General features: G+C 34.7%; 1 long non-coding RNA gene across 2 annotated transcripts; it reads right to left on the minus strand.

Moving 5' to 3' along the window:
- Positions 1 to 3,157: 3,157 nt before the first annotated feature.
- Positions 3,158 to 10,654, minus strand: LOC132056440 (uncharacterized). Of its 2 annotated transcripts, none has more exons than XR_009414771.1 (4): positions 10,513 to 10,654; positions 10,176 to 10,280; positions 3,424 to 3,538; positions 3,158 to 3,307 (listed from the first exon to the last, which is right to left on the minus strand). It is a non-coding gene; the product is annotated as an uncharacterized LOC132056440 (long non-coding RNA). The 2 variants fall into 2 exon arrangements; XR_009414772.1 differs by lacking the exon at positions 10,513 to 10,654 and adding an exon at positions 10,399 to 10,508.

Genomic DNA, 10,654 nt, shown 5'->3' on the forward strand with positions numbered 1-10,654 from the left:
GTAGTCATACTTGTTTTTACTCTTACGACTTAAAACCAATCACAACATTCTTCTAAAACTACTCATCATTGATCCTACTCACTGGAGATTAACGCCCAAGATGAAATATTTACTGGAGATCAATAGAGACTTGACCCACATCGCCAAAATGGTGGAGAAAACGATGAGGACATGTTATATTTCTTTAAGGTTAAATTAATTATAAGTTTAATTTATACGTCCAAGATTCTCGTTTTGTTTTTGTTTGTAAGTAGAGGAAATATTCTAACCTTCTACTCTTGAAATCAAAATTAAATTATTTTTCATAAACTAGCTAGCTAATTACTGCAGAAAGCCCAAAATGATTTTTTTACTAGAAATTAGCACTGAGTTGACCCACTTCACTCCAAACGAGGGGTAAATGATTGGAACATGCCCTTGTTTCAAGGTTAAATTATAACTTTTGCTGATTCACATTTTAATTGTAAGGATAAGTAGAGTAAAATATTGTACTTTTTATACTTTTCTATTTTTTGTCAATTGAGATGCAAAAAGCGTGAAGAACTATGAAAAAGATAATGTGTTTATATGAGTAAAAATGTGTAATTCAAACTTCACATAATCAACACACCATAAAAGTAAAACAAACTCGTAGTTGCATTGTACTTCATTTTATAAATCCAACTTTGTTTCCTATCTCTCAATTTAGTATCTCACATTCACTGCAAAGGGTGCGAAAGACTTTTTTTTTTTTAAAACAAAAATCTTGAGTAGATAAAAAGAAAAAAGCGTCACAAATAAAAGAGATGACCGAGTGACATAAGGAATATAATGACATAATAGCATGTCGTAGAAGGAGATAACAAGTGGAGCCAACGACCCATCAAAGACTAATCTATCTACAAATACATCTCCAGCGGTAGTTAAACGGGGTGTGAAAGCGAGATGCCAGTTGAATTATCACTGATCAGTTTGTACTTTGATCTTGTTTTCACTAGGATAAAAGTAAGTCAATAACTGGTGTTATGATGATTTTTGGTCTCTCCACCAAAATAGCCTTAGAAATACTCTGGAACTCCTCTTTGAATTGCATCTTGTGAGACTTCCATTGGTCCATTTATGCCAGAGAAAAATAATTTCTGCACTTTTCTGCATTATTTCTTGATGATCTGCCTAATTCCTATTAACCCACCAGCCTTAGTTTTCTGGACTGACTCATGAATTGTTGAGAAAAATTTAATAATTCTCTCGGCGGCCATTAATATATCTTTGATAAGATCTGTCTCCCCGGTCAATTCCCGTTTAAGTGCTCTATTTTCAGCTTTGAGCTTAATAGTTTCATACCCAGCTCCCAATCGAGGCTCAGAGCGGAAGCTCTCGGCCTCTATGAGGCAGGCACGAAGGTTAAAAGACCTCTTCGCTTCCGGTACCTTAGTAATGAGATGTTCATGCATTTCATTGATGCCATCAAATTTCAAACATACAAAGTCGAACAGATTATGAAAATGCATCATCTCAAGCATTTCGGGAGTAACATATCGTTGGAAAGGGCTTTTAATCCCTTGTCATTCCGTCCCAAGAGAAAAGGAAGAGCAAAACTGGCAGTCCATGGTGGTTTTTGGCAAAAAGGGTGCGAAAGACTTAGTACAATGAAGTTGATTCCCGACTATGGAAAATCATTCACTCATATTGATTTAAAAAATTTGTGTATCACCTATTAAGTTAGTGTCCAAATAATTAAATTTTTTATTAAAAAATTCAAAAACCTAGTTAATCTCCCTGACCCCCCAGGAATGAATAAGAGGTCAGACCAATATCCCTAAAAATTCTCATCAAAGCAAAGACCTCAAACAAGTTTTAAAGTTGCTATATTACTCCTATTAAACATCAATAACAAGTTGCTAGCTAGAAACTGATAAAAACAAAGATAAACTTAATTCAACAAACTACTGTTATTTAAAATTTCCTAATATCACAACATGATGACAATCATTCGCGCTGAACTTTAAACCTTCCCTTGACATTTGTCATAGTATGACGATAACCCCTTCTCATCTTTGGCGTCCTTAAAAATCTTTCTTACCAAGTTCGGCTGGATTTTCTGGCCGGACTCTTACATGCAAGCATCGAAAGTTTCTTTTACTATGGAAGAAAAAAGCTAATGTAGAATGTATTGGAGATGAAAGTCAAGAAATTGAAAAATAAGCTTACAGCGTGAAGCATCCAACCGCCGTTGAAAGCATAGTCCTCAGGGACTAAACTTTCACACTCAAGCATCATCAGCAAGATATAGTGAACTTTGAGCCATAGCTAGGAATAAGCTTAATAGTCTCTTCCCCATCACATCCTTAACACTGCAGTAAAAAAAAATCGAGATGAGAAATGAACAACTCCAAAGAACAATAAAGTTAAGAGAAAAAACTATTATTACTACCCCGCCGAGACATATATATATATAGGGAAAGCGGCTAATTTGAGGACTTATAGTCTTGTTTGTTTGAAAGCCTGTTTGGCCTGGGGTTTGTTTGCTTTGTCCGTAAATATTTTCCCCGGTAATATACATACTTATTTATCAAAAAAAAAAAAAAAAACTATATATATATATATAAGAGAGGATAACAAGATTTTGTAGTCCTCACAGGGGTACTATAGAAATTTTATTTTCTTGACATTTGGGTCTTTGTAAGTTGGTTTATGGTACTATCACTTTCTCATGCAAATTTTTTCCCTTGACACTTGGATCTTTGTAGTTGGTCTATGGCACTATAACTCTTTGTGGATTTACTTTTACTTCTTATTAAATTATATTTTACATTATTTGTCCTTGTGCATTTTGGTGAATTTAAGCAATTTTGGAGCCAAATATTTGTTTTCAATTGTGGCATTTATTAGGTCTTACCATACATTTAAACATATCTTACATTACATTTTCCTCTCGGTATTCTTCTATCTATTTGTTTTTAAACCTTTAAAGTTTTGCTTCTTTGACGAGTTACATGATTGGTTCTAAAATCAACTTCAGGTATAGTTTTATTTTTTTACTTTATTAATTCACTTAAATTATTATTTATTATTAATATTCTTATAAAACTATTAGGTTTATTTGTCTAAAAATTTACACGCACACGATATTTATACTAACCCAATAAATACATGATACATATTTTAATTTATACTGCTCGTGGTTCTTCTCAGGTAGATTAAGCTGTATATCACCCTCTTTTCTTGTTTTCTCCTCTATTTAATTCTTATATGTTTTGTTTCAATCTCGCCGTACTAACTAACCCTGCTCGTGGATCTTCTCAGGTAGATTAAGCTGTTAATCACCCTCTTTTCTTGTTTTCTCCTCTATTTAATTCTTATATGTTTTGTTTTAATCTGTCGTACTCGTGGTTCCGACCACCTCGCTTGTGGTCCTTCTCGGTGGATTAGCCTGTTAATCACCTCTTTTCTTGTTTTCTCCTCTATTTAATTCTTATATGTTTTGTTTCAATCTGCTCAGAGTCGTGGTTCTGACCCTGCTCGTGGTTCTTCTTAGGTAGATTAACCTGTTAATCACCTCTTTTCTTGTTTTCTCCTCTATTTAACTCTTAATTTCAATGATACAATCATGAAAAGTTTAAATTGCAATAATTCTCAAGGGGGCGGTTGTTTGTGGTGGATTTTTTGGAATATTATAAAATAATTTTTCAGTCATGTACACGTTTCAAGAAAAAGACTGATGTTCATACTGAATTATTTGATGTAAAAAATTTTAAGCTTATTTCAAATATTGATCTCAAATCTTTTATAGAGAAACAAAAATAAGAAAAAAAACTTAAATCTTGAATGTACAACACACATACATTGATAAACTCTAACTGCTGTACAACATTTTTTTGCGCGGATTGTCCTTCAAAGACAGTGGTCTTTAATTTTTGCCCTTCAAATTGTTGGTCTTTAATTTTTGTCCTTCGCAAAAAAAATGACTGAAAATATCCCGAGGTTCTAGGTTCGAACCCCCGCTCAGTCAATTTTTTTTAAAAAAATTCAGTAGGCAGAGTTTGGATTTGCAACGCAGAGTTTGTCTTATGCCTGAAGGCAAACTCTGCCTTAAGGTAACTCTTCCTTGCGAATTCTTTTTTAATTTTTTACTGAGCGGGGGTTCGAATTTGGAATCCATGAGTTTTTAGGGGAAGAACAATAATTAATTTTTTTTTAATTTAATGGGCAAAATTAAAGATCACCCCAAAGTAAGGGCGTCCCTGCGAATTGCCCACTGTAGAAGTGTCATAATGCATCGGACTGGGCTACAGAGGTCAATAGATTAATGGGGAAAAAACATAACTAGGCAGTTGTTTAAAAAATATTACATGTAGATAGCAGTATTAATTGATTATCAGTATGACATCTAAAATATTTACTATAATAACAGTATTATAGGAGGAAATACACCCAACGAATTCCAAATCCTTAAATCCTCCTCATCCTTTCCTAAAATTTTGCTTATATTTAAGGATACCCTTAAAATGTTGGAAATTAATTAAATATAAGTCACCTAAATCAACTATTTTATAGGGGAGTGATTTCATGCCTGCCATGTTACCAATTCATATAAATCCCACCAAATAATTGCCGTGATTATAACATAAATGAATATAACTGGTTTATTAGATACTGTATAAATCATGTATATATTATGATAAACACGTATAAATCATACCAAATAATATATAAGTGGAATAAATATATTTATATAGGGTATGATTAAATATATACGTGGAATATACAATATTATACTAATATATAAGTGGAATAAATATATTTATACAGGATATAATTAAATATATAAATGGAATAAATATATATACAATACTATAGTTGTGGATAATTGAATATATAGGTGGAATAAATGTATACATGGTAGATATGTACATACAAGACATAATGCTGATATTTAATACTAGCGTATAATTAAATAAATATATATACAATATTATAATAATATATAATTATGTATAATATAAATATACAAAGCATAATAAATATTTAGTGATGTATAGCTTTAATAGTATTCTAGTATATGAGATTGACATGGACTATTAATTTTTTACTGTATGTTAGTACGAATAGAGCTTTGGAATAGAGGACACAAACTAGTGCTTTGGAGTAATTTTGTGAAGAAAATTATAGCGGATGCTGGATAGAGGGGTTAAAATTTATCAGAAGGTGAGAAATGAGTAGAAATACAAAATGCTAGTTATTAAGAATATGAGAGATAATAGGTGTAGGTTGATAAAGGATTGAAATATGTCCCTTTATTTGTGGAGTTTTAGTTAATGTAGAAATGTTCTACTAATATGCACTGCTAATTGAATAAATAAGACTGCTACTTTTGAAACGAAACAAAAGTATTGTGATTTCTAAAAATATTTATCAAATGTTGTTTTACTAAGTAAATTTCTCTAGATTAATGGTCCAGTGCAGTCCATCATTTGGAGGGTCTGCAAAAGGCTATTCCAACATTAAAGTGAGAAAGAAGTTCTTATGGGCTTGGGCAACCACACAAAAACCCAAAGTCGCCTCGCCTCTCCACACAAAAACCTAAACAAAAAAGCCTCTCTTTCTCTCACAACTCACCGAGTCACCATGTCGAAAAAGCCACCTTGTAGTGCATGTTGGTCTGCATTTAGAGATGGCAGCTGCGTCTTAGATCAATTTTTCACTGGGAATAACCTTCCCCTTTTGGCTAAATTGACTGTGTCTATGTACGCTAAAGAAGCCATTCTATCAAAGCTACAAAAACACCTTGAAAACAATCAACCAGAGTTTATACCTTTTTGGCTACAAAAGAAACAATTTGAATAGGAAAGAGAGGAGATAAATCTCAAAAAGCAGGAACAATTTGAAACAGATCTAGAATTGATTAAAGTGGAAATTGGATCATCTAAGAGATTTACATCTAGGAGATCTACATTGAGTCCGGTATACGAAGAGGATGATCAATCATCCGAAGATGAGCGGTTTCAAGAGAATAGATCTGGATCTCAATCTGATGTTGATATAACTATTGAGACTCTGTCTGATCCATCTATTGATAAAGTTGTCGTATCTCATTCTGAGAATAGATCTAATGTTGATACAGCTATTGATACTCTGTCTGATCCATCTGTTGCTAAAGTTGCCAAATCTCAGTGTAACGACCCATTTAGTCGTTATAGTGTCTTGACCCATTTAACCTTGTTGACCCTTTCCCAAGTCCCGTTGGTATGATCTATGATCTAATGAAGTCATTGGGTTGGTTCCGCAAGATTCGAGTGTAAATTGGTCATTGATGGAGAAGTTAGTTAAGTTAGCGAGTTAGAGTTGACCACGGTCAACGTCGGGTTAGGATGACCTTGTGTCGATATTTTGAAAGTTCCAACATGTTAATATGATGATTTTTAACTTATCCACAAATTTTAGTGAGGTTCCAAAGGTTTGAGATGGGTTTGGGTTTTGTCGCGCTCGTATTCGATGTTTTTGCTGGAGGTCTGTGGATATAAATGGCTCCAGATTGATCATCCGACCTTTTTTTGGGTGAGGTTTGAACCATTAGATTCGTATCGAAATTACAAAGCTATAGGAGAAAGAATCGTCGCGTTTCGCCTCCGGATGAGGGAGTTATGTCTTTTCGCCGGCCGTTCCACAACTCCGCCGGCAAGGACCAAAGGGCCGCTATAGCGGGACCGTTGCAGCGGCCATGGTGACCGCTATAGCGACCGATGGGGGTAGAATGTCCTCTTTTAATACCCCACTCCTACCCATTAACCCCAAGACCCCAAAGTCAGTTTTCAAGAGCGAAAGAGGCAAATTTCATCCCATTCATTGATGAAAGCATCTTGGAGGGTAAGTCTCCACCTTTATTTGTTCCTTTTCCTTTCTTCTTCAAGTTTCATGATTAGTTTAAGGTCCATCAATGGTGGGTGAAAATCCTAGAACCCTAGAATTAGTAAACCCTTAAATAATTGGTGGCTTGTTGATTTTATTGATGATTAATCATCTGGTGAGTATAGATTATCACTTTCTAGGAAAGGAATTTGATTTCTTATGGTTGAAATTGAATGTTGAGACTTAGGGTTCTAATAAAAATGGAATCTTTGTTCTAAAATCTGTGGGAAAGGGTAAAATTGATTAGAAACCCATGAATTGAAGGTTAATGATTGTAAAAATAGAAGTTATGATAAATTCACCATTAAAGGATGGTTTCATCCATTGAAAGGGTAAAGTAAGGGTCTTCTTCTCCAAATTGTTGTTCTTGTTTAAATACATGGTTTGTTGCTTACTTAGCATCATATTGTTAGACTTTGACCGTTATGAGGCGCTTCGAAAATAGAAGACTCGTGTGGAGTAGTTCGTGGCTCCTGTTCTGCATTCGAGGTAGGTTATGGCTTACTTTAGTTAGACTTTGATTAGCGAAATGTATGTATTGTGTATAATTAATGGGAGGAAGCATGATTAGGACTTCAGACATCGTGTTGTGGTTGGATATTAGCTAGGTTGGTATGACTTCTGATTTTGTGGGCTCGTCGCCATTATTTTATGTCCTGAAATATGAGGTGTAGTTGTATTCATACTGTGGCGATTCGGGATGAATTTCTATTGGGTTGATTGTTGTTAATGGTAGCTCGTTGCCCTATTATTGTGATTAGACTTATTACCTAAAGTGTCGTGTTGTACTCAGTTCTCTCTTATTATGACATATATTATCGGAGGAAGGAAGGATAATGAGTTTAGGCTTGAATTGTGATATAAACTGATGACAGTACGTAGATGAAAACTTGATGTATGATTTACTGTTGATGATAATATATAGAAAAATGTAGCATCTTGGTGATACAAGACTTAGTTATGAGGCGTACTTGCTATGTGTGGAAGTAAAGAGGGACGTAGACTCTTATGTTGGTTGAGACGGTTTGTATGATTCATTTCATGGTTGAGTTGATCCAAGTCTTGATATGACTTGTGGCTTGTGACTTATACCTCCACTGTTGCTTTATTGGTTTGCATTGATTTACCATGTTTACACTCATTTATGCATTCATACACTTATGTATGATGTAAATAGTTTGGAAGACTTGTGGCATGATGAATTGTGTTTGACATTGATATTGCTAATTATTCATAGTCCATACATACTAATAAACTGGAATACGTTGAGACATACATTGCGATGTGAAATTAGTGAAGAAGTTAATATAATCTTCTTGTTGAACTTGTGATACAATTTGATACATAGTACTTGATGATTTGAGCATGGATAATAAGAGGGCAGGAAATACCATTACGTATAGATATATGGAAAGGCACATATGTGACCTAGATTATGGCTCATGGTCCGAGGTTCGTTCTGGAAATGAGGGATACATTGATGTGGCCCGCGTTCGAGGTTCTTACCGAAACGGAGGTTTATGCTCGGGTCCGAAGAGTGAGTCCGGAACGAGTAGTATATGTACACCATGGGTCCCCTACAGGTCATGGCTACTGAGCAATGACATCAGTTAGCATGTGTGTACAGTTTGAGTGATTGGCCAGTGCATGGCATTGCATTGCATTGCACATCATCATATTTTGCATTGTGCATCATTACATTTTATTCTGCATTATTATATGCTCGTTTGTTTCTGATTTTGGTATGGATGTTGAATGCCTATTGTGATATAAATATGACCATTGACTGAGTTAAATTATGGATTAGTGACTCTACCTAGGGAAGGAACTTGGACTTGTGATTATCAGGTGAGATTATTGAAACTTGACAGACTTATGGTTTAGAAGCTTCATCTTAGGCTGTGACTCTGTTATGGGATATTCTGTGACTTGGATTTGAGTATTAAGTGCCTATCTGTTTATCTTGTTGATTTTATGCTTATATACGTGAACTAATCTTAGTCGGCCTATGATACTTACCAGTACATAGTGTTTGTACTGATACTACCTTGCTGCACCCTTTTGAGTGTAGATTGTGTTTCAGAGATTTCATCCAGACTACATCTCTAGCTTGAAGCTAGTTTGCTCGATCAGATCCGAGGGTGAGCTTCTATTCATGCCATGCCACCTGAAGATCTCTCTTTCCATATGTCTATTTTTATTCCAGACATTCTTTGTTATTATATTTGAGATATACTTCATTCTTTAGACATTGTTAGTTAGAATCCTTGTACGATGACTTTCAGATTTTGGGGGTGTAATAGTTAAGACTTCCGCACTTATATTAATTATTATTTATGACTTGGTTAGACTATTTATTCATTCACATATTCATTAATTGTTTAAGTATAAATGATTAAAGAAGTTGAAGTTGGCTAATGATTAATGGAATAATGGGTAAGGGGTTCGCCTACTAGTGATAATAAGGTAGGTGCCCGCACGATCGGTAATTAGGGTCGTGACAGTTGGTATCAGAGCCTAGGTTCGTGACACTCAGTCCGAAAAAATATTTGATGTTGATACAGCTATTGAGACTTATCCGTTTTATAAAGTTGCCGCATCTCGGTCCGAGGAAAAAGATCCGATGTCGATACAAATTATCGAGACTCCATTTGTCTGATAAAGGTTTGATCTCGTGAGAATAGAAGTGATGTTCATACAGCTATTGAGACTGTCTGATCCATCTGTTTATAAAGTTGCCATCGAGACTCTGTTTGATCCATCTGTTGATAAAGTTGCCGGATCTCAGTCTGAAAAAAGATCTGATGTTAATACAACTATTGAGACTCATCTATTTATAAAGTTGCGGGATCTCAGTCTGAGAATAGAAATGATGTTGGTACAACTATTGAGACTCTGTCTAATCCATCTTTTGATACAACAACAAAAAGGAAGTCTGTATACGAAAACAATGAGGAGTAAACACAAGTTGAAGAGAATAGATCTTATGTTGATACACCTCAGTTAGATGAGGTACCACATTGTTAATCACCTCTTTTCTTGTTTACTCCTCTATTTAATTCTAACATGTTTTGTTTCAATCGCAATGCTTAAATTCCGACCACCGGGTGTTCTCGACCCCCGCCGCGAACCACGCTCGTGGATCTCTCGTAGATTAAGGCGTTAATCACCCTCTTTTCTTGTTTTCTCCTCTATTTAATTCTTATACATTTTGTTTTAATCGGCCGTACTAACCCCGCTCGTAGTCTCCGACCCCGCCGTCCTTCTTAGATTAAGCTGTTAATCACCCTCTTTTCTTGTTTTCTCCTCTATTTAATTCTTATATGTTTTGTTTCAATCTGCTCAGACTCGTGGTTCTGACCCTGCTCATGGTTCTTCTCAGGTAGATTAACCTGTTAATCACCTCTTTTCTTGTTTTCTCCTCTATTTAATTCTTATATGTTTTGTTTCAATCTGCTCAGACTTGTGGTTCTCGACCAAAGAACATGGTTCTTCTCCGTAGAGATTAACTCGTTAATCACCTCTTTTCTTGTTTTCTCCTCTATTAAATTCTTATATGTTTTGTTTGAATCGCTCGCACCGGTGGTTCTGACCTTGCTCGTGGTTCTTCTCAAGTAGATTAACCTGTTAATAACCTCTTTTCTTGTTTTCCCCAAACATAAGCATAAAATGAATTTGAAGTAATAATCTTATCAAGAATGAAAGTTAAAATATCAAACACTTAAATAAAATTTTATTTTTATATATTTAAAGTATAATTTTTAAA

The sequence above is a fragment of the Lycium ferocissimum genome, chromosome 5 (genome assembly GCF_029784015.1).
Source record: "Lycium ferocissimum isolate CSIRO_LF1 chromosome 5, AGI_CSIRO_Lferr_CH_V1, whole genome shotgun sequence".
Taxonomy (NCBI): domain Eukaryota; kingdom Viridiplantae; phylum Streptophyta; class Magnoliopsida; order Solanales; family Solanaceae; genus Lycium; species Lycium ferocissimum.